General features: G+C 42.0%; 1 protein-coding gene across 2 annotated transcripts in view; it reads right to left on the bottom strand.

The window, feature by feature from the left end:
• Positions 1–23976, bottom strand: part of LOC135517531 (enhancer of polycomb homolog 1-like) — a 75915-nt gene extending 51939 nt beyond the window's left edge. Inside the window, exons 1-3 of one of the 2 annotated variants that reach the window (XM_064941923.1) lie at positions 23713–23976; positions 20067–20217; positions 7530–7637 (exon numbers count right to left, since the gene is read on the bottom strand). The gene's annotated coding sequence lies outside the window, so the exon portion shown is untranslated. The remainder of the gene's footprint in view (positions 1–7529; positions 7638–20066; positions 20218–23712) is intronic. The other variant, XM_064941924.1, reaches the window with a different exon arrangement.
• Positions 23977–24611: the final 635 nt, after the last annotated feature.

The following is a 24611-nucleotide window of genomic DNA, read 5'->3' as shown; positions in this document are numbered from 1 at the left end:
ATACTCTGAATGATCAGCTATGAAAAGCCATCTGACATTTACTCCTGAGGTGATGACCACTGTGATTGTTATTATTTGACCCTTCTGGTGAACATTTGAACATTTGAACATGAACATTTGAACATCTTGGCCATGTTCTGTTATAATCTCCACCCGGCACAGCCAGAAGAGGACTGGCCACCCCTCATAGCCTGGTTCCTCTGTAGGTTTCTTCCCATGTTCTGGCCTTTCTAGTGAGTTTTTCCTAGTCACCGTGCTTCTACACCTGCATTGCTTGCTGTTTGGGGTTTTAGGCTGGGTTTCTACACAGCACTTTGTGACATCAGCTGATGTAAGAAGGGCTTTATAAATACATTTGTTTGAACTACATGCTGGAACGCGCAAATAGGGTCTCGCTAGCTCGTTCTTGGCTCTGTCCACCTCTCTGCTTGTTCTGTCACTATGATTAATTTGCTCCCATTGGAAACGACAGGTTGTGGTCTATCTTGGGTTAGTTATAAAAAATCAAAGATTTTTTATTAACAGCGCCATTGTGAGCTTCCACCATTTTAATTTAGTCAACTGGGTGGGACTTCCAACTTCATTGGCTGATCACTCCTGGTGACCCTGTTGGAGTCATGTCCAACTGGTTCTTCAGGAGAGATCAGCCAATCGTAAGGAAGAAAATGTGCTACTTCCAAATGGAGATAGCCTCAATCACAGATGCTATAATGGCACAGATACAAAGACGAGTCCTTGATCTCTATGACCTAATACTGGTAACCATGTCTGCCTATGCTGATTGATAGAATCAGGTGTGGATATTTGCTCCTTAAAAGGGATAATCCACCCCCAGAAATAAAAAATCATGCAAGCTTGTCAATTTGGTGAAAGCCTTAGTTCTATCAGTGGGTAAAATTTCCCCCATGATTTAACTTCTAAGTGGTCCATCTGGGAAATCAGGAAATCGTGTAGGAATGTGTCATGGTTACATGGTTCTCGTTACTGGGGATAACACACTATCACGTCATAAGGCTTTTAAAACAATTACCTGCACTCCAGATCGCCAAATTAGACAATAGATGGTATGGGAATACTTGTCAAGAACACATTCATTAGTATAAAGTCACAACAAAGTATATACAGTGCATTCGGAAAGTATTCAGACCCCTTGACTTTTTCCACATTTTGTTACAGCCTTATTCTAAAATTATTATTATATTTTAAACATCAATCGACAAAAAATATCCCATAATGACTAAGCAGAAAGAGGTTAGTTTTTATTGCAAATGTATTAAGAATAAAAAAACACTCCATTTACATAAGTCAGTACTTTAAAACTTCTTGACGCTACCCATCCCTGTCGCGGGATCATTTGTCAGCAACCGCTGAATAGCATTGCGCAACAGTCAAATAATATTACAAAAAAATATGAATACACAATGAATCACAAGTGTAATATTGCAAAACACAGCTTAGCCTTTTGTTATTAATCCACCTGTCGTCTCAGATTTTGAAATTATGCTTTACAGCGAAAGCAATCCAAGCTTTTGTGTAAGTTTAATCGATAGCATAGCATTATGTACACTTAGCATCAGGTAGCTTGGTAACAAATCAGAAAAGATATCAAATTAATCGTTTACCTTTGATCTTCGGATATTTTCACTCACGAGACTTGTTGTGTAACTGGGAATGTTCCTTTTGTTCCATAAAGATTATTTTTATACCCAAAATACCTCCGTTTGTTTGTCACGTTATGTTCAGAAATCCACAGGAAAGAGCGGTCACGACAACGCAGACGGAAATTCCAAATAGTCCCCATAATGTCCACAGAAAATGTCAAACGTTTTTTATAATCATTCCTCAGGTAGTTTTTAAAATATATATTCGATAATATATCAACCCAGTGTGTAGGTTTTTCAATAACAGTGGGAGGAACAATGGCCGCTTTCCTCTGTAGCGCAAAAACTCACTCTGAGAGCCCCCACCTATCCACTTACGCAATGTGATCTTTCACGCTCATTTTTTAAAATAAAAGCCTGAAACTATGTCTAAAGACTTGACACATTAGGGAAGCCATAGAAAAAGGAATCTGGTTGATATCCCTTGAAATTGAGGATTGGCATGCATAGGAACAGAAGGGTTTCAAAATAAGAGGCACTTCCTGATTGGATTTTCCTCAGGGTTTCACATGCAATATCAGTTCTGTTATACCCACAGACAATATTTTGACAGTTTTGGAAACTTTAGAGTGTTTTCTATCCTAATCTGTCAATTATATGCATATTCTAGCATCTGGTCATCTGGTCCTGAGAAATAGGCCGTTTACTTTGGGAACATTATTTTAAAATAGTGCTATAAAAATAGTGCCCCATAGGTTCAAGAGGTTACCTTTGGCAGCAATTACAGCCTCGAGTCTTCTTGGGCATGACGCTACAAGCTTGGCACACCTTTACTTGGAGAGTTTCTCTCTGCAGATCCTCTCAAGCTCTGTCAGGTTGGATGGGGAGCGTCGCTGCACAGCTATTTTCAGGTCTCTCCAGAGATGTTCGATGACGTTCAAGTCCAGGCTCTGGCTGGGCCAATAAAGGACATTCAGACACTTGTCCCGAAGTCACTCCTGGGTTGGCTTCGCTGTGTGCTTAGGGTCGTTGTCCTGTTGGAAGATGAACATTCGCCCCAGTCCGAGGTCCTGAGCGCTCTGGAGCAGGTTTTTGTCAAGGATCTCTCTGTACTTTGCTCCATTCATCTTTGCCTCAATCCTGACTAGTCTCCAAGTCCCTGTCGCTGAAAAACATACTCACAGCATGATGCTGCCACCACCATTCACCGTAGGGATGGTGCCAGGTTTCCTCCAGACATGACACTTGGCATTCAGGCCAGAGAGTTCAATTTTGGTTTCATCAGACCAGAGAATCTTGGCTCTCATGGTCCGAGTCTTTAGGGGCCTTTTGGCAAATTCCAAGCGGACTGTCATATGCCTTTTACTGAGGATTGGCTTCCGTCTCACCACTCTAAAATAAAAGGCCTCATTGGTGGAGTGCTGCAGAGATGGTTGTCCTTCTGGAAGGTGCTCCCATCTCCACAGAGGAATTCTAGAGCTCTGTCAGAGTGACCATTGGGTTCTTGGTCACCTCCCTGACCAAGGCCCTTCTCCCCCGATTGCTCAGTTTGGCCAGGCAGCCAGCTCTAGAAAGAGTCTTGGTGGTTCCAAACTTCTTCCATTTAAGAATGATGGGGTCCACTGTGTTCTTGGGGATCTTCAACGTTGCAGACATTTTTTGGTACCCTTATCCAGACCTGTGCCTTCGACACAATCCTGTCTCGGAGCTCTACGGACAATTCCTTCCACCTCATGGCTTAGTTTTTGCTCAGACATGCAGTCAACTGTGGGACCTTAAATAGACAGATGTGTTTCTTTCCAAATCATGTCCAATCCAATGAATTTACCACAGGTGGACTCCAAGTTGTAGAAACCGCTAGGATTATCAATGGAAACAGGATGAACCTGAGCTCAATTGAGACTCATAGCAAAGGGTGTGAAAACTTACATAAATAAGGTATTTTTTTAAATGATAAATTAGCAAAAATTTCAAAACCTGTTTTTTCACTCTGTCATTATGGGGTATTGTGTGTAGATTGATGAGGAAAATATGTAATTTAATCCATTTTAGAATAAGGCTGTAACTAGTGCACTGATATTACATTTTTGGCAGATACCGATATTTTCCTTGCCAAAAACCCTGATACCGATATTTAAAATTTGAGCAGCTTTTTAAGCATTCTAGTACAGTTACACACACACAGGTCTAAGGCACTGCATCTCAGTGCAAGAGACAAAACAACAGTCCCTGGTTCGAATCCAGGCTGTATCACATCCGGCCGTGAACACAGGAAAACAATGTCTCATTAGCTACAGTTAGCTAGCTAACTATACAGCTAGGTGTCATCTAAAATAACTAATTTATAAGACAGTTCTTATTTGATTAATGGTGGTTGGACCCATCTATGTGAAGCTAGCCACAATAGTGGACTTTGCGGTTAGCCTTCAAAATAAAAGTATGGCATAATTCCACTATTTGTATGACTGTCAATGACACTTATTTTGAAGACAAACTGCAAATTCCACTATTATGCCTAATTTGTATTGTGGCTAGCTTAACACATAACCCAGTCAGGTCAAGCCTTAATAGCCAGATGAAGCTTGGTGGCTGCTTATATGTAAGTCGCTCTGGATAAGAGCGTCTGCTAAATGACTTAAATGTAAATAACGTTAGATTTGGGCAACAGGGTTAAGTAGCTGGCTAGCTATTTATTTATCTTCATGAACTGAAGTTCAATTTCAATATGGTGCCAGGTTTCCTCCTGTGTGCAAGTAGAGATACTTGGGTGCAAAAGAGCAAAAATAAATAATATGGGAATGAGGTAGGTGGGTGGGCTATTTACAGATGGGCTGTGTACAGGTGCATTGATCGGTAAGCTGCTCTGACAGCTGATGCTTAAAGTTAGTGAGGGAGATATTAGTCTCCAGCTTCAGTGATTTTTTTTTGCAATTCATTCCAGTCATTGGCAGCAAAGAACTGGAAGGAAAGGCAGCCAAAGGAGGCTTTGGGGATCACCAGTGAAATATACCTGCTGGAGCGTGTGCTACGAGTGGGTGTTATGGTGACCAGTGAGCTGAGATAAGGCGGGGCTTTACCTAGCAAAGACTTATAGATGACCTGATGCCAGTGGGTCTGGTGACGCATATGAAGCGAGGGCCAGCCAACGAGTGCATACCGGTCGCAGTGGTGGGTAGTACATGGGGCTTTGGTGATGAAACAGATGGCACTGTGATAGACTGCATCCAATTTGTTGTGTAGTGTTGGATGCTATTTTGTAAATGACATCGACGAAGTCAAGGATAGTCAGTTTTACGAGGGTATGTTTAGCAGCATGAGTGAAGGAGGCTTTGTTTTGTGAAATAGGAAGCCAATTCTAGATTGGAGATGCTTTATGTGAGTCTGGAAGGAGAGTTCAGTCTAGCCAGACACCTAGGTATTTGTAGTTGTCCACATATTCTAAGTCAGAACCTTTCAGAGTAGTGATGCTAGTCGGGCGGGCAGCAATCGGTTGAAGAGCATGCATTAACTAGCGTTTAAGAGCAGTTGGAGGCCATGGAAGGAGTGTTGTATAGCATTGAAGCTCGTTTGGAGGTTTGTTAACACAGTGTCCAAAGAAGGGCCAGAAGTATACAGAATGGTGTCATCTGCGTAAAGGTGGATCAGAGAATCACCAGCAGCAAATGACTGCAGTTTCTACTGGTCATTGTTTTCAGGGTGGTTGTATTGGTGCTAGCTATATACCAAGCTATCTCCCCTAGAAGTTGCAGACGAACAAATTATGCATTATTACCAACACTGTATTGTTTACACATTGTTCGTGTACGGGGTTTGATTGTTTGCAGACTTTTTTTGTACAGCTTTGACAGTGCAACTGTATCTTTATACACGCAAAGACCCAAACAGCGTTCCATAGTATGTACAGTGGGGCAAAAAAGTATTTAGTCAGTCACCAATTGTGCAAGTTCTCCCACTTAAAAAGATGAAGCCTGTAATTTATCATATGTACACTTCAACTATGACAGACAAAATGAGAGAGAGAACCCAGAAAATCACATTGTAGGATTTTTTATGAATTTATTTGCAAATTATGGTGGAAAATAAGTATTTGGTCAATAACAAAAGTGTATCTCAGTACTTCTTATATATCCTTTGTTGGCAATGACAGAGGTCAAACGTTTTCTGTAAGTCTTCACACTGTTGCTGGTATTTTGGCCCATTCCTCCATGCAGATCTCCTCTAGAGCAGTGATGTTTTGGGGCTGTTGCAGGGCAACACGGACTTTCCACTCCAGGACCTTGAAATGCTTCTGAAGAAGCCACTCCTTTGTTGCCCAGGCGGTGTGTTTGGGATCATTGTCATGCTGAAAGACCCAGCCACGTTTCATCTTCAAGGCCCTTGCTGATGGAAAGAGGTTTTCACTCAAAATCTCACGATACATGGCCCCATTCATTCTTTCCTTTACACGGATCAGTCGTCCTGGTCCCTTTGCAGAAAAACAGCCCCAAAGCATGAAGTTTCCACCCCCATGCTTCACAGTAGGTCTGGTGTTCTGTGGATGCAACTCAGCATTCTTTGTCCTCCAAACACGACGAGTTGAGTTTTTACCAAAAAGGTCTATTTTGGTTTCATCTGACCATATGACATTCTCCCAATCTTCTTCTGGATCATCCAAATGCTCTCTAGCAAACTTCAGACGGGCCTGGACATGTACTGGCTTAAGCAGGGGGACACGTCTGGCACTGCAGGATTTGAGTCCCTGGCGGCGTAGTGTGTTACTGATGGTATGCTTTGTTACTTTGGTCCCAGCTCTCTGCAGGACATTCACTAGGTCCCCCCGTGTGGTTCTGGGATTTTTGCTCACCGTTCTTGTGATCATTTTGACCCCACAGGGTGAGATCTTGCGTGGAACAAAAGATTGAGGTAGATTATCAGTGGTCTTGTATGTCTTCCATTTCCTAATAATTGCTCCCACAGTTGATTTCTTCAAACCAAGCTGCTTACCTATTGCAGATTCAGTTTTCCCAGCCTGGTGCAGGTCTACAATTTTGTTTCTGGTGTCCTTTGATAGCTCTTTGGTCTTGGCCATGGTGGAGTTTGGAGTGGGACTGTTTGAGGTTCTGGACAGGTGTCTTTTATACTGATAGTAAGTTCAAACAGGTGCCATTAATACAGGTAAAGAGTGGAGGACAGAGGAGCCTCTTAAAGAAGACGTTACAGGTCTGTGAGAGCCAGAAATCTTGCTTGTTTGTAGGTGACCAAATACTTCTTTTCCACCATAATTTGCAAATAAATTCATTAAAAATCCTACAATGTGATTTTCTGGATTTTTTTTCTCATTTTGTCTGTCATAGTTGAAGTGTACCTATGATGAAAATTTACAGGCTTCTCATCTTTTTAAGTGGGAGAACTTGCACAATTGGTGGCTGACTAAATACTTTTTTGCCCCACTGTATGTTGAGAAGCCAATAGCAGTGACGTTATTACTGTGTAACTCCAGTAGGGCAACATCTGAAAAATAGCGCACTTGGTAGTACCGGAGCTCGACCAGTGGGCGAAAGCCAACATCACCCACGAGAGAACGGTTGATTGTCAAGGGCAATGAATTACATTATCTTGACGTTAATGAATTTTGCCTTTTGAATGTTCTTACTCTTTCGAATGACTGCTCGCCTTGTTGACTGCTCGATCCACACAGCAGACATTGTGGGCTAGGTTAGGAATGCTGTGTGGCACTTGTAGGGCAAAATTTTATGTGGCGTCATTACATCATGTACCTACGTTATATAGGTATGCACGGTAGCTTTGACATCGGTTTTTAACTTCGGCGTTGAACTAAATTCCGATATATCATGCATCCCCAGCTGTAACATAACGAAATGTGGGAAAAGGGAAGGGGTTTGAATACTTTCCGAAGGCACTGTATGAATGCATATAGCTTAATCTCACCTGTACTGATAGGAGGGTGTGGTCTCCTGCTTGTAGAGTGGGGGTGTGTAGTCCACATGCTAAGAACGTACTCCATGCTTATCATCCATTTGGGAATGGGATAGTGGCCTGGAAAGCAGAGACCGAAATGAAACTGATGTAATTGTGTACATGTTGTCCAAAGGACGTTAAACCTATACCCTCAAATTAAAAATCTCGATCTTAAAGAAAGTTCCACTGCTTCTCCCCCCCATTATTCCCCACTATTAGGGACTGGTTTGGATCTGGGACACCAGGTCGGTGCAATTAATTCGGTAGAACAGAAAACCAGCAGTTTTCCGACCTCGTAGGGTAAGAGTTGTCCCAGGGGATATACCCATGTTTGGAGTTGTACTGTAGATGATGTATTGTCACTAGCTAGATTCAAGTCACAAGCATTTTGTTACACCCACAATAATATCTGCTAAATATGAGTATGTGACCAATAACATTTGATTTAAATGTAGCCAGCAAGAGCATCAGCATGTGTGGCTACTAGCCAGTCAACCATTACCATTTCACTTAGCAGTATGATATTATGCTGGGAGCACGATAACAGATTTAAGAGTCCCCCTGCAAAGACATGCTAAACGTTGGGAATATCAAGAACAAATCATTTTCCCCAGTATTGCAACCAACTTCGAAAAAAATCTATTGATAAATGAAATTCATCAAATTATACTACAGATAGTGTAGGCTGTATTTGAAGAAATACACTTAATAAAATATAAGTTACTGGAATTACTCAATAGTCTTAAACTTCAAATTTGTCTCGTGCTGGGCAACGGGTTTAATACAGAGTACTGGTGACTCCTTACTCCACCCACTGCAATGTAGGGCTGGGCAATTGTTCAAATTAATTTGAATTTATATTTGTGTGTGATAGTTCAAAAGCCTGTATCGCAAGAATTAAGGTTGTTATTTTGCCTTTTTATGAGAGTTTGTCTGCTTGTTCTCATGTTGTATTTTTGGTCTCGTCTCTTTTGCTCCTCCATGCCGTGCGTACCATCCCCATTCACACCAGAGATGTTTATATAATGACAAGATTTTTATTTATTTTATCTTACCTTTATTTAGTCAGTTAAGAACAAAATCTTATTTACAATGACTGCCTACCCCGGCCAAACCCTAACGATGCAAGGCCAATTGTGCGCCACCCAATCACGGCCGGTTGTGATACAGCCTGGAATCGAACCAGGGTCTGTAGTGACGCCTCTAGCACTGAGATGTAGTGCCTCAGACCGTTGCACTACTCGAGATGTACGTCTCCGCACTTACAATTTAAGTTGTCCCAAAGCGACAAGATTATTCCAAAATAAGCCCATAGAAACACATTGCCCTTATTTTGAACATATTTTAGCAAGGGAAACTTCTCGCTTCACCTCTTCGGTTTATACACAAAGCCTGTGTCTCACTCCAACAAAGTTTAGACCACATCTTTCTCTCTGGCAAGCAGTTAACTCACTATTTCCATTTGAGGCTTGGTCCAAAATAATCTCTAATATGGACAACAAAACGCATTGAGAGATTATTTGACAGAAAGAGAAGTTCATTGTTTTAAGCAATACACTTAGGTTTCACCTACTCAAATTACACACAACTGCAGACAACTAAAATGATAGTATCAATTTACAGCTAGCCGCATTTTAGCCAAAGAAAGTTTTACTAGCAGTCTAGTCTGTTTTTATGAAAGTGCACTAAGCATAAAACAATTTAAGAAATTGGCAATTCGTTCACATTCTTACAAATAAGGCAGGACACTTGATTTCAACATCTGAACAAAGTGGACAGGCTAACATGCTTTGCAAACAGTTGGAGACAGGATGTGTTCATAACAATAACTGTTCAACCTTGTTAGCTAGCAAATAGATCCAAGTTGGCTAAACTTGAAATATAAAGACTAGCTGGCTAATCACCAGCACGTGGGCTTGAGGTTGTTGATGAGATCTATATTAATTTTCAATAGCCTAATGCCTGCTACAATAAGTTAGTCATCATTAGTGAATGTGCATTATGCATGGCTCTAGTTAAATTTGGAACAAAAAAAATTACATTTTCAAACTTAAAAGCCAGATCAGTGATTATTGCAAAAAAAAGCAAGTTCAAATAATTTTATTATTAGGGGTTCTGGTTGTGGAAGGCCTATATTTAGCCTAGGTATAACTCCACAAGCCCTCAATTCATTCGACTATTGCTGTGTATTTGACCTTTAAGTTCTACGTAAAAATAAAACCTTTAAAAAAAACAGTTGAGATTATTTTTAAACCATATTGCCCAACCCTACTGCAATGCAATACACATTATACATATTGGGTTGTAGAGGAAAGAAAAAAGACACTTTATTACTCGTCTCAGCTAAAGTGGGGTGGGAAATACTCAGTAGTCTTTACTAACCAAATGTGTAGTTTTGGAGGGGGACTGTGTCGTACATATCCAGCAGTACTTTGTTCGCCATCCCCTCCATAGCTTCAATGCAATAAGCTAATAGACTTTACATGGGATATATTGGCTTGTAGTGAGAACTGGTCTACCTGTCTCAGCTAAAGAGGTGTGGAAAATACTCAGTAGGTTCTCTACTAGTGTTGCACGGTATACAAGTCCCATGGTTATATCACGGTACCAAAACTTTATATAAAATGTTTTTATAAAATAACTTGTCCCTACCTATCTAAAGAACCCGCTGGCGCCTGTTATAAAATGTTCATAGTCAGTTTATAGGTTCTGTTTAATTGTTGAAGGAACAGCAACTAGTCTCGTATGCACCGCTCCAATAATATCCACTTCACTTTCACGCACATATCATGTGTGGCAGCTGCATCCCCTACCAGCCCTCACTCACCTGCTCCTCTCCGTCCGCATCTATTCCGCCATCAGTTTTAAAATATATATAATTTTGCGGTGATGGAGAGCGAGGATGGAGACCCTGATCAGTCTTCTGCTGTTCCATTAGAGCAGCACGAGCTAAAGTGATACATTGTATATAATTGAATCCCTGGTATAACCAAGAGCACAAGCCAGTCTGAGTATAGGCTTTGCAAGTTCACTGTCAAGCAGCAGTGCCAGAGAAGAAAAACAGCTTCGCGACAGACATGCTTGCAGCATAGCAAACGGCTTGTATCTAGCTCAAAATAAATAAATGAATCATAAGCAGAGCTACCCATTTTCTTCCTGCAGGATGTTGCACGCATTTAATAGAATTTCACAAACCATGTCACATTAGGTATTCTTTTTTTATTGCACAGGAATTAAAAGGAAAAGTGTCTGCCACTCATGAATGATTCAAAAAAAGGTAGGATTCATATAGGCCTAAATTATATTTAAAAATATATATTTCTGGTGCCAAACATTTTAGTTGGTAGCAGTGTGTGTGCATGTTTGTGGGCGAGAGAGTGGTGTCAAAATACAATTTTATTGGTCACATACGCACGGTTAGCAGACGTTAAAGTGAGTGTAGCGAAATACTAGTGCTTCTAGTTCTGAACATGCAGTAATATCTAACAAGTAATCTAACAATTTCACAACAACTACCTTATACACACACAAGTGTAAAGGAATGAACAAGAAGAATATGTACATATAAATATATGTATGAGCGATGGCCGAACGGCATAGACCGGATGCAGTAGACAGTATAGAGTACAGTATATACATATGAGATGAGTAATGTAGGGTATATAAACATGATATAAAGTGGCATTGTTTAAAGTGGCCAGTGATACAAATTGGATGTAATAAATGTAATTATTAAAGTGGCTAGAGATTTGAGTTAGTATGTTGGCAGAAGCCACTAAATGTTAGTGATGGCTGTTTAACTTCTTTGGGACTGGGGGGACAGTATTGAGTATCTTGGATGAATAAGGTGTCCAGAGTAAACTGCCTGCTACTTAGGCTCAGTTGCTTATATATGCATACTATTAGTAGATTTGGATAGAAAACACTGACGTTTCTAAAACCAGGATGTGGGAAACCTGAGGTTTGTAGTTTTTCCAACTCATGCCCTATTGAAGATAGTGGGATATTGGTCATGTTGCACTTCCTAGGGCTTCCACTAGATGTCAACAGTCTTTAGAACCTTGTTTGAAGCTTCTACTGTGAAGTGGGGGCTCATAAGGGCTGTTTGAGCAGAGTCTGGCAGAGTGCCATGAGCTCGTTCACATGAGAGCGAGCTCTGTTCCATTGCATTTCTGAAGACAAAGGAATTCTCCGGTTGGAACATTATTGAAGATTTATGATAAAAACATCCTAAAGATTGATTCTATACTTCGTTTGACATGTTTCTACGAACTGTAATATAACTTTTCGTCTGAACTTTAGCATGGACTTGCCGGGCGTCGTGATTTTGGATTGTGTACTAAATGATTGATGTGGCTCTCTGCAAAATCTCCGGATGTTTTGGAATTACTGAACGTAACGCGCCAAATAAAACATACATGTATTGTGTAACATGAAGTCCTATGAGTGTCATCTGATGAAGATCAAAGGTTATTGATTAATTTTATCTCTTTGTGCTTTTTGTGACTCCTCTCTCTGGCTGGAAAAATGGCTGTGTTTTTCTGTGACTTGGATCTGACCTAACAATCGTTTGGTTTGCTTTCGCTGGAAATCCTTTTTGAAAATTGGACACTGTGGCTGGATTAACAAGAAGTCTATCATTAAAATGGTGTAAAATACTTGTATGCTTGAGGAATTTTAAATTATGAGATTTTTGTTGTTTTGAATTTGGCGCCCTGCACTTTCGCTGGCTGTTGTTGGGGTGGGACGCTACCGTCCCGAATATCCCAGAGAGGTTAAGTCTGATGGCCTTGAAATAGAAGCTGTTTTTCAGTCTCTCGGTCCCAGCTTTGATGCACCTGTACTGACCTTGCCTTGCCTTGCCTTCTGGATGATAGTGGGGTGAACAGGCAGTGGCTCGCGTGGTTGTTGTCCTTGATTCTTTTTTGGGGCCTTCTTGTGACATCGGGTGGCATAGGTGTCCTGGAGGTCAGGTAGTTTGCCCCCGGTGATGCGTTGTGCAGACCTCACTATCCTCTGGAGAGCCTTGGGGTTGTGGGCAGAGCAGTTGCCGTACCAGGCGGTGATACAGCCCGACAGGATGCTCTCGATTGTGCATCTGTAAAAGTTTGAGTGTTATTGGTGACAAGCCAAATTTCTTCAGCCCCCTGAAGTTGAAGAGGCGCTGTTGCGCCTTCTTCACCACGCTGTCTGTGTGGGTGGACCATTTCAGTTTGTCCATGATGTGTACGCCGAGGAACTTTAAAAAAAAAAAAAAACTTTCCACCTTCTCCACTACTATCCCGTCTGTGGATAGGGGGCTGCTCCCTCTGCTGTTTCCTGAAGTCCACGATCATCTCGTTTTGTTGACGTTGAGTGTGCAGTTATTTTACTGACACCACACTCCGAGGGCCCTCACCACTGTAGTGTCATCTGCAAACTTGATGATTGAGTTGGAGGCCACGCAGTCATGGGTGAAGAGGGAGTACAGGAGAGGGTTAAGAATGCAAACTTGTGGGGCCCCAGTGTTGAGGATCAGCGGGGTGGAGATGTTTCCTACCCTCACCACCTGGGGTGCGGCCCGTCAGAAAGTCCAGGACCCAGTTGCACAGGGCGGGGTCGAGACCCAGGGTCTCGAACTTAATGACGAGTTTGGAGGGAACTACGGAGTTAAATGCTGAGCTGTAGTCGATGAACAACATTCTTACATAGGTATTCCTCTTGTCCAGATGGGTTAGAGCAGTGTGCAGTGTGATTGCATCATCTGTGGACCTATTGGTGCGGTAAGCAAATTGGAGTAGGTCTAGGGTGGAGGTGATGTGATCCTTGACTAGTCTCTCAAAGCACTTCATGATGACGGAAGTGAGTGCTACGGGGCGATAGTCATTTAGCTCAGTTACCTTAGCTTTCTTGGGGACAGGAACAATGGTGGCCCTCTTGAAGCATGTGGGAACAGCAGACTGGGATAGGGATTGATTGAATATGTCCCTAAACACACCAGCCAGCTGGTCTGCGCATGCCCTGAGGATGCGGCTGGGGATGTAGTCTGGGCCTGCAGCCTTGCGAGGGTTAACACGTTTAAATGTTTTACTCACGTTGGCTGCGGTGAAGGAGAGACCGCAGGTTTTGGTAGCGGGCCGTGTCGGTGGCAGACTGTAGACCCTGCCACATACCTCTCGTGTCTGAGCCGTTGAATTGCGAGACTACTTTGCTCTATACTGACGCTTAGCTTGTTTGATTGCCGCGGAGGGAATTGTTACACAGTTTGTATTTGGCCATATTTCCAGTCACCTCGCCCTGATTAAAAGCAGTGGTTTGCGCTTCCAGTTTTGCGCGAATGCTCCCATCAATCCACGGTTTCTGGTTGGGGAAGGTTTTAATTGTCGCCATGGGTACAATATCACCGATGCACTTGCTAATAAACTCGCTCACCGAATCAGCTTATACTTCCGATTAATCGGAATGGCCGATTTAATTTGGGCCAATTTCAAGTTTTCATAACAATCCGGTTTTTTTTTTACACCTTTATTTAACTAGGCAAGTCAATTAAGAACACATCCTTATTTTCAATGAAGGCTAGGAACAGTGGGTTAACTGCCTTGTTCAGAGGCAGAACAACAGATTTTTACCTTGTCAGCTCGGATTCAATCTTGCAGTTAACTAGTCCAACGCCCTAACCACCTGCCTCTCATTGCACTCCACGAGGAGCCTGCCTGTTACGCGAATGCAGTAAGAAGCCATGGTAAGTTGCTATCTAGCATTAAACTTATCTTTATAAAATCTATCAATCAATCATAATCACAAGTTAACTACACATGGTTGATGATGTTACTAGTTTATCTAGTGTGTCCTGTGTTGCATATAATCGATGCGTGCGCATTCGCGAAAAAGGACTGTTGTAGCTCCAACGTGTACCTTACCATAAACACCAATGCCGTTCTTAAAATCAATGCACAATAATATATTTTTAAACCTGCATATTTAGTTAATATTGCCTGCTAACATGAATTTATTTTAACGAGGGAAATTGTGTCACTTCTCTTGCATATGCAGCAGTTTGGGCCGCCTGGCACGTTGTAAAATGTGTGAAGCCTATTTCTTCCTAACAAAGATAGCCAACTTCGCCAAATGGGGGATGATTTAACAAAAGCGCATTTGCAAAAGAAGCACAATCGTTGCATGACTGAACCTAACCCTAAACATCAATGCCTTTCTTAAAATCAATACACAGAAGTACACTGCTCAAAAAATAAAGGGAACACTAATATAACACATCCTAGATCTGAATGAAATATTCTTATTAAATACCTTTTTCTTTACATAGTTGAATGTGCTGACAACAAAGTCACACAAAAATGATCAATGGAAATCACATTTATCAACCCATGGGGGTCTGGATTTGGAGTGACACTCAAAATGTAAGTGGAAAACCACACTACAGGCTGATCCAACTTTGATGTAATGTCCTTAAAACAAGTCAAAATGAGGCTCGGTATGTGTGTGGCCTCCAGGTGCCTGTATGACCTCCCTACAAGCCTGGGCATGCTCCTGATGAGGTGGCGGATGGTCTCCTGAGGGATCTCCTCCCAGACCTGGACTAAAGCATCCGCCAACTCCTGGACAGTCTGTGGTGCAACGTGGCGTTGGTGGATGGAGCGAGACATGGTGTCCCAGATGTGCTCAATTGGATTCAGGTCTGGGGAACGGGCGGGCCAGTCCATAGCATCAATGTCTTCCTCTTGCAGGAACTGCTGACACACTCCAGCCACATGAGGTCTAGCATTGTCTTGCATTAGGAGGAACCCAGGGCCAACCGCACCAGCATATGGTCTCACAAGGGGTCTGATGATCTCATCTTGGTACTTAATGGCTGTTTCTGACCGTTTGAGCAGACACATGCACATTTGTGGCCTGTTGGAGGTAATTTTGCAGGGCTCTGGCAGTGCTCCTCCTGCTCCTTCTTGCACAAAGGCGGAGGTAGCGGTCCTGCTGCTGGGTTGTTGCCCTCCTACGGCCTCCTCCACGTCTCCTGATGTACTGGCCTGTCTCCTGGTAGCACCTCCATGCTCTGGACACTACGCTGACAGACACAGCAAACCTTCTTGCCACAGCTCGCATTAATGTGCCATCCTGGATGAGCTGCACTACCTGAGCCACTTGCGTGGGTTGTAGACTCCGTCTCATGCTACCACTAGAGTGAAAGCACCGCCAGCATTCAAAAGTGACCAAAACATCAGGCAGGAAACATAGGACCTTAGAGGTGGTATGTGGTCACCACCTGCAGAACCACTCCTTTATTGGGGGTGTCTTGCTAATTGCCTATAATTTCCACCTGTTGTGTAATCCATTTGCACAACAGCATGTGAAATTTGTCAATCAATGTTGCTTCCTAAGTGGACAGTTTGATTTCACAGAAGTGTGATTGACTTGGAGTTACATTGTGTTGTTTAAGTGTTCCCTTTATTTTTTTGAGCAGTGTATATATTTTTAAACCTGCATATTTAGCTAAAAGAAATACAGGTTTAAACAGGCAATATTAACCAGGTGAAATGGTGTCACTTCTCTTGCGTTCATGGCACGTAGAGTCAAGGTATATGCAACAGTTTGGGCCGCCTGGCTCGTTACACTGTACAAATTAGTTTGCAACAGCAATATTTAGACTTATAGATGCCACCCGTTAGATAAAATACAAAACGGTTCCGTATTTCACTGAAAGAAAGGATTCGACCATATTAATGACCAAAGGCTCGTATTTGTGTGTTATGTTATAATTAAGTCTATGATTTGATATTTGATAGAGCAATCTGACTGAGCGATTGTCGGTAGCAGGAGGCTCGTAAGCATTCATTCAAACAGCACTTTTGTGCGTTTTGCCAGCAGCTCTTCGCTGTGCTTCAAGCATTGCCCTGTTTATGACTTAAAGCCTATCAACTCCCGAGATTAGGCTGGTGTAACCGATGTGAAATGGCTCGCTAGTTAGCGGGGTGCGCGCTAATAGCATTTCAAACAGCACTCGCTCTGAGACTTGGAGTGGTTGTTCTGCAAGGGCCGTGATTTTGTGGAGCGATGGGTAACGATGCTTCGAGGGTGGATGTTGTCAATGAGGAGAGGGACGGAAGCTATAGTGTTACACTGGCAATACTAAAGTGCCTATAAGAACATCCAATAATCAGAAGGTATATGAAATACAAATGGTATAGAGAGAAATAGTTACATAAATACTATATTAACTACAACCTAAAACTTCTTACCTGGGAATATTGAAGTCTCGTGTTAAAAGGAACCACCAGCTTTCATATGTTCTCATGTTCTGAGCAAGGAACTTAAACGTTAGCTTTCTTACATGGCACATATTGCACTTTTACATTCTTCTCCAACACTTTGTTTATGCATTATTTAAATAAAATTGAACAGGTTTCATTATTTATGAGGCAAAATGGATTTTTATTGATGTATTAAATTAACTTAAAATAAGTGTTCATTCAGTATTGTTGTAATTGTCATTATTACAAAAAAAAAATTTTTTTTTTATTGCCAATTAATTGGTATAGGCTTTTTTGGTCCTCCAATAAATCGGTATCGGCGTTGAAAAATAAAAATAAAAATCGGTCGACCTCTAGCTTATACAGTGGGGAGAACAAGTATTTGACAACACTGCCAATTTTGCAGGTTTCCTACTTACAAAGCATGTAGAGGTCTGTAATTGTTTTAATCAAAGGTACACTTCAACTGTGAGAGACGGAATCTAAAACAAAAATCCAGAAAATCACATTGTATGATTTTTAAGTAATTAATTTGCATTTTATTGCATGACATAAGTATTTGATCACCTACCAACCAGTAAGAATTCCGGCTCTCACAGATCTGTTAGTTTTCTTTAAGAAGCCCTCTTGTTCTCCACTCATTACCTGTATTAACTGCACCTGTTTGAACTCGTTACCTGTATAAAAAGACACCTGTCCACACACTCAATCAAACAGACTCCAACCTCTCCACAATGGCCAAGACCAGAGAGCTGTGTAAGGACATCAGGGATAAAATTGTAGACCTGCGCAAGGCTGGGATGGGCTACAGGACAATAGGCAAGCAGCTTGGTGAGAAGGCAACAACTGTTGGCGCAATTATTTAAAAAATGGAAGTTCAAGATGACGGTCAATCACCCTCGGTCTGGGGCTCCATGCAAGATCTCACCTCGTGGGGCATCAATGATCATGAGGAAGGTGAGGGATCAGTCCAAAACTACACGGCAGGACCTGGTCAATGACCTGAAGAGAGCTGGGACCAGTCTCAAAGAAAACCATTAGTAACACACTACGTCGTCATGGATTAAAATCCTGCAGCGCACGCAAGGTCCCCTGCTCAAGCCAGCGCATGTCCAGGCCCGTCTGAAGTCTGCCAATGACCATCTGGATGATCCAGAGGAGGAATGGGAGAAGGTCATGTGGTCTGATGAGACAAAAATAGAGCTTTTTGGTCTAAACTCCACTCGCCGTGTTTGGAGGGTGGGTCGTGGCTGGGTCTTCCAGCATGACAACGACCCGAAACACACAGCCAGGGCAACTAAGGAGTGGCTCCGCAAGAAGCATCTCAAGGTCCTGGAGTGGCCGAGCCAGTCTCCAGACCTGACCCCAATAGAAAATCTTTGGAGGGAGCTGAAAGTCCATATTGCCCAGCAACAGCCTCGAAACCTGAAGGATCTGGAGAAGGTCTGTATGGAGGAGTGGGCCAAAATCCCTGCTGCAGTGTGTGCAATAACTACAGGAAACATATGATCTCTGTAATTGCAAACAAAGGTTTCTGTACCAAAATATTAAGTTCTGCTTTTCTGCTGTATCAAATACTTATGTCATGCAATAAAATGCAAATAATTACTTAAAAATCATACAATGTGATTTTCTGGATTTTTGTTTGAGATTCCGTCTCTCACAGTTGAAGTGTTCCCATGATAAAAATTACAGACCTCTACATGCTTTGTAAGTAGGAAACACTGCCGATTTTGCAGGTTATCAAATACTTGTTCTCCTCACTGTACATCAATGTTGTTGTTCGACGCTATCTGGAACATATCCCAGTCCACGTGATCGAAGCAATCTTGAAGCGTGGGATCAGATTATTCAACGCTGGTCCGACCAGACCTGAGCATGGGCGTTTCTGTCAATAGGCTGGGAGCCACAAAATGGAGTCGTGGTCAGATTTGCTGAAAGAAGGGCGAGGGAGGGCTTTGCATGTGTCGCGGAAGTTAGAGAAACAATGAGCCAGAATTTTTCCAGCCCGGGTCGCACATTTTTTTTATTTTACTAGGCAAGTCAGTTAGGAACAAATTCTTATTTTCAATGACAGCCTAGGAACAGTGGGTTAACTGCCTGTTCAGGGGCAGAACGACAGATTTGTACCTTGTCAGCTCGGGGATTTGAACTTGCAACCTTCCGGTTACTAGTCCATTTGAAATGCTGATAAAAAAAATTAGGGAGCCTTGTTTTCAGATTAGCCTTGTTAAAATCCCCAGCCTCAGGATGGGGTTTACATAGAGCCCAATGAAGTTTTTCAGGGCCGTTGAGTTGTCTGCTGGGGTGTACACGACTGACTATAAATCGAAGAGAATTCTCTTGGTCGATAATGCGATCGGCATTTGATTGTAAGAAATTCTAGGTCAGGTGAACAAAAGGACTTAAGTTCCTGTATGTTGTTATGATCACACCACACTCGTTAATCATAAGGCATACACCCCCGCCCTTCTTCTTACCAGAGAGATGTTTGTTTCTGTCGGCGCGGTGCGTGAAGAAACCAGGTGGATGTACCGACTCTAACGTATCCCGAGTAAGCCATGTTTCCGTGAAACAGAGAATGTTACAATCTTTGATGTCTCTCTGGAAGGCAACCCTTGCTTGGATTTCGTCTACCTTGTTGTCAAGAGACTAGACATCGGCTAGTCGTATACTCGGGAGCGGTGGGCGATGTGCCCCTCTACGGAGCCTGACCAGAAGACCGCACCGTCTACCCCTTCTGCGGCACCGTTGTTTTGGGACGCCTGCTGGGATCCGATCCATTGTCCTGGGTGGTGGACCAAACAGAGGATCCGCTTTGGGAAAGTCGTATTCCTGGTCGCAATGTTGGTAAGTTGACGTTGCTCTTATAGTTCCTCCCGGCTGTATGTAATAAGACTTAAGATTTCTAAGTTAAATAACTGGGTAACAGTGTAAGAAATAATACATAAAAAAATAAGAGCATAGCGAGGCGGCCATCTCTGTCGGCGCCGGATCTCGGCATGTGTGTGTGTTTGAGAGAAAGGGAGACAGAGTGTGTGTTCACTTTAGAGTAGATTTCATGCAGTGTTTTCCCCCTACTGCCACAGTGACATGCAGATCATCATATATATTCCTTCCTCCAACCAAATCACAGGTAGGCCTCAGCAAATATTAGCAAAGTAGCCATTCTATGTAGTATTCCATACTGAACAAAAATATAACGCAACAATTTCAGTTCACATAAGGATTTTAGTCAATTGAAATAAATTAATTAGGCACTAACCTATGGATTTCACATAACTGGGCAGGGACGCACCCACTGGGGAGACAGGCCCAGCCATTCAGAATTAGTTTCCCCCCACAAAAAGGCTTTATTGCAGACAGAAATACTCCTCAGTTCCATCAGCAGTCCAGATGACTGGTCTCAGACGATCCTGCAGGTGAAGAAGCCAAATTCTCTCAAATGACATTGGAGGCAGCTTGTGGTAGAGAAATGAAAAATAAATTCTCTGGCAACAGCTCTGGTGGACATGCCTGCAGTCAGCACATCAATAGCACACTCCCTCAAAACATCTGTGGCAGTGTGTTGTGTGACAAAACTGCACATTTTAGAGTGGCCTTGTTTCGTCCCCAACACAGGGTGCACCTGCGTAACGATCATGCTGTTTAATCAGCGTATTTATATGCAACACCTTTCAGGTGGATGGTTTATCTTGGCAAAGTAGAAATGCTCACTAACAGGGATATAAACTAATTTCTGTACAGAATTTGAGAGAAATAAGCTTTTTGTGCATATTGAAAATTTCTGGGAACTTTTATTCCAGTTCATAAAACATGGGACTAACACATTACGTTTACATTTTTGTTCAATAAATTACACAGTTAACAGTATGAAGTTAATGTGTTGTATTGAGTAGAAGTATGAATATCAGTGCCAGATGTGTAGCACATGAGCATTACGTTTAGAAAACGGGAACAAGGCGAACAGGACGCGAGACCACTGAATTTCCCCCCGTGGTATCGCGATACTTCACCTGGTATCATAAGTAAAATGTTGGCATCGTGACAACACTAGTCTCTACTAAACAAATATTGTTTGTTTTTGAAGAGTACTGTTGCACAGCCTGCTGCTGGCTTTTCACTCCACCCCCATATCCCCCAATGCATTACACTATAGACTGTACATAGAATACATATTGGCTTGTAGCTAAAATTGGGTGGGAAATACTCAGTGGGGTCTCTACCAACCAAATATGTGTAGTTTGAAGGGGACTGTGTCATACATATCCCTATCTCCAACCCCTCCATAGCCCCCAATGCAATACATTGTAATAGATTTATACATATTGGCATGTAGAGAGAGAACTTTTCTACCCATCTCAGTGGGGTGGGAAATAATCAGTCCCCCTGAAAAATGAACCATATTTGTGGTTATTTTTAGTCGTTATTCACTGTCACTATTAAAACATTTCTTATCTAACTTTTTTTGTCCTTTAGCAGATGTGCTTATTCAGAGCGACTTACAGTGGTGAGTGTATACATTTCTGCATGTACAACTCTGCATTGTTGGAAAAGAACCGGTAAGTAAGCATTTCGCTGTTAGTCTACACCTGTTGTTTAAAGTACATTTTTTTGATAGATAAGTAGAATCAAAAGTATAAAACGTTTCAGCTAGTAGCTAGCTGGTTATTTTTGATTTAAAATAAAGGTTCAGGGAGTCATACTGATACCAAGGTCTCTTACAGATGGGCCCTGAATTACATAAATTACAAAAGATACACACAAAATATAAAAAGCATGCAGAAAGACAAACACTGTCATAAAATACAAACATATTCATCAGTAATAAGATCCTCTATTAGCTTTCTGAATTGCCCTTAAGGTAACTAAGGTAATAAAACATAAAATGTAAGAACATTTAAGATGGTTTTCTTGGACCTTAGTTGTGGAACAAAAAGCTGATTTACTTAACTCAGTAGAGACAACTGGAATATCAAGATTTCGATATACCTGAGACCACGTGTGTTACTCGTATGTCCAAAAGTTTAGTAAAGATGTTAGGTACAGTGGGACTTTTTGTAAAAGGGCTTTATAAATGAAAACACACTAAATTACCAAAAGTATGTTGAAACATGCTTGTCAAAACGCTCATTCAAAAATCATGGGCCTTAATATAATAGAGTCCCCCTTTGCTGCTATAACAACCCCCCACACTCGATGTTGGAACATTACTGCGGGAACTTGCTTCCATTCAGCCACAAGAGCATTAGTGAAGTCGGGCACGGGTGTCGGCGATTAGGCCTGACTCAAAGTAGGCATTCGAATTCATCCCAAAGGTGTTCGATGGGGTCGAGGATCTGTGTAGGCCAGTCAAGTTCTTCCACGCCAATCTCAACAAACCATTTCTGTATGGACCACACTTTGTGCACGGGGGGCATTGTCATGCTGAAACAGAAAAGGGTCTTCCCCAAACTGTTGCCACAAGGCTGGAAGCACAGAATCATCTAGAATGTCATTGTACACTGTAAAGTTAAGAATTCCCTTCACTGCAACTAAGGGGCCAAGTCCGATCCATGAAAAAAAGCTCCAGAAAAAAATGATCCACCAAACTTTACAGCTGGCACTATGCATGCATTGGGGAATGTAGAGTTCTCATGGCACCCACCAAACCCAGATTAGTCTGTCGGACTGCCAGATGGTGAAGCGTGATTCATCACTCCAGAGAAGGTGTTGATCTTAGGCTTGTGCGCGGCTGCTCGGATATGGAAACCGATTTCATGATGCTCCCAACAAACAGTTCTTGTTCTGACGTTGCATCCAGAGACAGCTTGGTACTCGGAAGCGAGTGTTGCAACCGAGGAGAGACTACTTTTACGCGCTACAGCACTCGGCAGTCCTGTTCTGTAAGCTTGTGTAGTCTATCACTTTGTGTCTGAGCCATTGTTGCTCCTAGACGTTTCTACTTTACAATAACAGCACTTACAATCGACGGGGGCAGCTCTAGTAGGACAGATTTTTTTAGGAACTGACTTGTTGGAAAGAAGGAATCCTATGACGGTGCCACGTAAGTCACTGAATGACCCATGTTTGGTCTTCAGTAAGGCCATTCTACTGCCAATGTTCGTCTATGGAGAATTCATGGCGGTGTGCACAATTCTATACACCTGTCAGCAACCGGTGTGGCTGAAAAATCCGAATGTACTAATTTGAAGGCGTGTCCACATACATTACTAAACTATATATACACAGAAGTATCCAACCTACGTGACGTCAGAGGGCCAACCAACTTTCTGGTAGAGAATGCAGTGTTCAGAGACACAAAATGGTACAACAATATCGTACGTTAGCGAGATTTGCTTGGTGGTCACTTGACTTGGTTACAAATGTCGAATAATTTGCAGTTATAAAAAAGTAGGTAACTAGCGCCGTTAGCTAGTTGACTGGCTAGGTAAGTTAGCTAGCCAACTTGTCGAGTTAACGTTACGCCCACGATAAAAAAAAAACTACATTTAATAACAGCTTTTTAATTCTTGACCTTAGCGAATGTTTGGTCACACAGTCCAGGCAGATGTTGCGGAGCTAACTTAGTTTGCTAACGTTCGTTTTTTTCAAGAACGAGAACAGTTAACATTAACAGCTAAGTTAAATAACTATGTATAGATGAATAAGAAATGTGCGTATCTAGCAGGCTAGATTGTGGGGAAGGGCATTTGATATCCAAGTTACTTTTACACCAGCGTTTTTAAAAACGAGAGTTGTGAATTAAGACATGGGCGTCGTAGCCAACGTCGTCAGCTTGCTAACATTAGCCAATGTCTTCCTTTTCTTTGGCTAGCTACATTCAAAAACTTGTCTAATGTACATTACAATATTTATTCTAGTATAGATAGTCTAAGCGAGACAAACCCCACACTAGAAAATGAACTTACCAGGGAGAACGATGACAACTCTGGTCGACATGAGTCGAATATCCCAGCTAACGTTAGCCATAGGAAACCTTTCGCATTATTAGTTGCTAGCTTTAGCTCAGCAATCCACAAACACTATGCAGTATTGAGAACATAGCTAAACATTTCTCTCGGTTGTCATTGTAAATTGTGTGTTGGATCAATATTAGGCTGTCCAACATCAGAACTTGAAGGGATATCATAGCTGTTGCGAAAAATATGTCCAAAAAGATTACAGCTCAGCTGACCAAGCCAAAATTTGCATTGTCAAACAGACGGTTTGTGATTGGACAGTTTGAGTGGCACCAATCACCTGTGGCGACGATGAGCTCACTGTTAGTTTACTCCAGTGGACCTAGTAAAAACATTACTGAACTAGATTAATATTCTACTTCTACTCCATTAAGTATTGATGAAGGCCAATAGTAAGACTGTGTGAATGTATTGTACTAAAATTGAATTGTGTACACGTATGGCTCATTTGATGTAAATTCCCTGCAGCCAGACAATATACAGGGAACATTTAATCTGACCTGATAATATGAATTTAGCGTGGAAATGTATTGCTGGAGCAGTAGTATAGACACATTCATTTACCAGGCAGACAGACACAGTGACAATATTCCATATGAAATACATTGTTGCAATGAGATGCAACATTTTCCTTCCTCACTCAAGGTAAAGGAGTGTTTTGCTAATTCCTACCCCACCCCCTCTCTCCCTTTCCCTTCACAGCTTTTTTTTTGTGCAAAGATCCGTCCTGCTTTCAACTGCTTTTGGGATGGGCTAATGCTGCAGCCCATATTGCCCATCACACAGATGAGAGGGAGAGTCGGAGGAAGCATATGGAATTATCTAGAAATAAACCTCCTCTTGACTGT

This window comes from Oncorhynchus masou, chromosome 28, assembly GCF_036934945.1.
Source record: "Oncorhynchus masou masou isolate Uvic2021 chromosome 28, UVic_Omas_1.1, whole genome shotgun sequence".
In the NCBI taxonomy this organism is placed as follows: domain Eukaryota; kingdom Metazoa; phylum Chordata; class Actinopteri; order Salmoniformes; family Salmonidae; genus Oncorhynchus; species Oncorhynchus masou.
The sequence above is the reverse complement of the archived record's forward strand: the minus strand, read 5'-3'. Positions and strand labels throughout refer to the sequence as shown.